The sequence below is a fragment of the Pteropus vampyrus genome, unplaced genomic scaffold (genome assembly GCF_000151845.1).
Source record: "Pteropus vampyrus isolate Shadow unplaced genomic scaffold, Pvam_2.0 Scaffold195, whole genome shotgun sequence".
NCBI lineage: Eukaryota > Metazoa > Chordata > Mammalia > Chiroptera > Pteropodidae > Pteropus > Pteropus vampyrus.
Window position 1 is genome coordinate 1,225,214 of NW_011888976.1, and position 2,851 is coordinate 1,228,064.

The following is a 2,851-nucleotide window of genomic DNA, read 5'->3' on the forward strand; positions in this document are numbered from 1 at the left end:
CTCTCGATTTTGTTCCACTGGTCTCTGTGTGTGTTTTTCTGCCAATACCATGCCATTTTGATTATTGCTGCTTTGTAGTATAATTTGAAGTTGGGCAGAGTGATGCCTCCAGCCTCATTCTTTTTTCACAGGATGGCTTTGGTGATTCAGGGTCTTTGTGCTTCCCTATAAATATGATGATTTTTTGTTCTATTTCTTTAAAAAATGCCAATGGCATTTAGATGGGGATTACATTAAATGTGTATAATGCTTTAGGTAATAAGGTCATTTTAACTATGTTGATTCTTTCAATCCAAGAATATGGAATATCCATTTCTCTGTATCGTCTTTGATTTCTTTTAATAGGTTCTTATAGTTTTCATTATATAGGTCCTTAACATGTTTTGTTAGATTTATTCCTAGGTATTTTATTCCTTTTGTTGCATTTGCAAAAGGAATTACTTTTCCACTTCTTTTTCCGACACTTCATTATTAGAGTATAGGAACGCTATGGATTTTTGAGTGTTGATTTTGTATCCAGAAACTTTACTGTGCTTGCTTTTTGTTTCTAGTAGTGTTCTTGTGGAGTCTTTAGGGTTTTCTATATAGAGAATCATGTCATCTGCAAATAGTGGCAGTTTGACTTCTTTATTTCCTGTTTGGATGCTTTTTATATCTTTCTCTTGCCTGATTGCACTCACTAGGACCTCCAATGTTATACTGAATAACAGCGGCGATAGTGGACAGCCTTGCCTTGTTCCTGATCTTAGAGGGAAGGTTTTTAGTTTTTCACTATTAAGTATAATGTTGGCTGAGGGTTTGTTATATATAGCCTTTATTATGTTAAAGTACTTTCCTTCTATACCAATTTTGCTAAGTGTTTTGATCAAAACTGGATGCTGAATCTTGAAGGCTTTTTCTGCGTCTATTGATATGATTGTATGATTCTTATTTTTTAATTTGTTTATGTGGTGCATCACATTAATTGATTTGCATATGTTGAACCATCCCTGTGCCTCTGGTATGAAGTCCACTTGATCATGGTGTATAATTTTTTTAATACGTTGCTGTATTTGATTCACTAGTATCTTATTTAGTATTTTTGCATCTGTGTTCATGAGAGGTTGTAGTTTTCTCTTTTTCTGTTATCTTTACCAGGTTTTGGTATCAGGGTAATATTGGCTTCATAAAATGAGCTGGGAAGTATGGCCTCTTCTTCGATTTTTTGAAAGAGTTTGAGGAGAGTAGGTATTAAATCTTTGAATGTTAGGTAGAATTCACTGGTAAAGCCATCTGGTCTTGGACTTTACTTTTTGGTAGGTTTTTAATGATTATTTCAATTTCTATACCGCTGATCAGTCTATTTAGATTTTTCAGTTCTGAGTCTGTCTAGGAAGGTTATATCTTTCTAAGTACTGGCCCACTTCTTCTAAGTTATTATATTTGATATTATATACTTTTTCATAGTATTATTCTTGTGTAATCCTTTCTATTTCTGTGGTGTCTGTTGTAATTTCTCCTCTTTCACCCCTAATTTTGTTTATTTGTGTCCTTTCTCTTTTTTCTTTAGTGAGTCTTGCCAGGGGTTTGTCAATTTTATTAACCTTCTCAAAGAACCAGCTCTTTGTTGCAATCATTTTTTTCTATTTTTTTTTTCATTTTCAATTTCATTTAATTCTACTCTAATTTGGATTCTTTCTTTTATTCTGTGATTTTAGGCTTTATTTGTTTATCTTTTACTTTCTGGTAGCTCGGTGTTTCCATTGCTTCCTTGTCCTTGTGTATGTTTTATGTGGGGTTTTTTTTGCGGGGGGGTTGGGTTTTGTGGGTTTTCCCTCTGGTCCTTCTGGTTTTATGTTATATATCTCAGTTCTAAATCTTCGGTGTGTAGTTACCATTACAAACAAGTAGAGGATAGTTATGTATATATAGCAGTCCATTTTCTTCTGCATGTGCCTTATCTCCATTCCCTTTTGTGAATTTGGGTCTTTGAATCCTCCCCATTTCTGTCATTGTTGTCTCAATTTGTCCCTATGTATGCTGAACATTCATTACTATCTTGCTATAGCAAATCTCTTATTGTTTAAGCTTATAATGCCCTGTTCTTAGAGTTGCACTCCTCTGCTTCTACATGCCTGCTAGTTGCCTTACTCCTAGTTGTGTTTTTTTTTTTTTTTTGGTCATTTTGTTTTAGGCGAGCTGACCCCTTTCAGTATTTCCTGTAATACAGGCCTTGTAGTGGAGAATTCCCTCAATTTTTCTATGTCTGTAAAGGTCTTTATTCCTCATTCATATCTAAAGAAGAATTTTGTTGGATACATTATTCTTAGGTGGTGTAGTTTCTTTCATTTAATAGTTTGAATATTTGATTCCGCTCCTTTCTGGATTGTAAGGTTTGTGTGAAGTCCGACGATAACCTAGTGGTTTTTCTTTATAGGTTACTGTCTTCTTTTCCTTGGCTGCCCTGAGAATTCTTTGTCATTGATTTTTGATAATTTTAATATAATGTGTCTTTTGGGGTTGAGATAATTGGGTGTTCTTTTGACTTCTTGAATTACAAGCTCCAATTCATTCCTTAGATTTGGGAAATTCTTGTCAACTATTTGTCTGAAAATGCTTTCTAATCCCTGCTTTTTCCTCCCCTTCGAGAATGCCCATTCTTATTATGTTTCCTCTCCTGATGGTATCAGCTAGTTCTTGTATTTCTCTTTCATTATTTTCATTTTTAGATTTCTCTCTTCTTCCTTCTGATTTATTTCTAGATTTCTGTCTTCAATATCATTTATCCTTTCCTCCATTTTGTTGACTCTATTTCCCGACCTTGATATTTCATTTTTCATCTCTTGAAGTGTGTTCTTCATCTCCAGAAGTT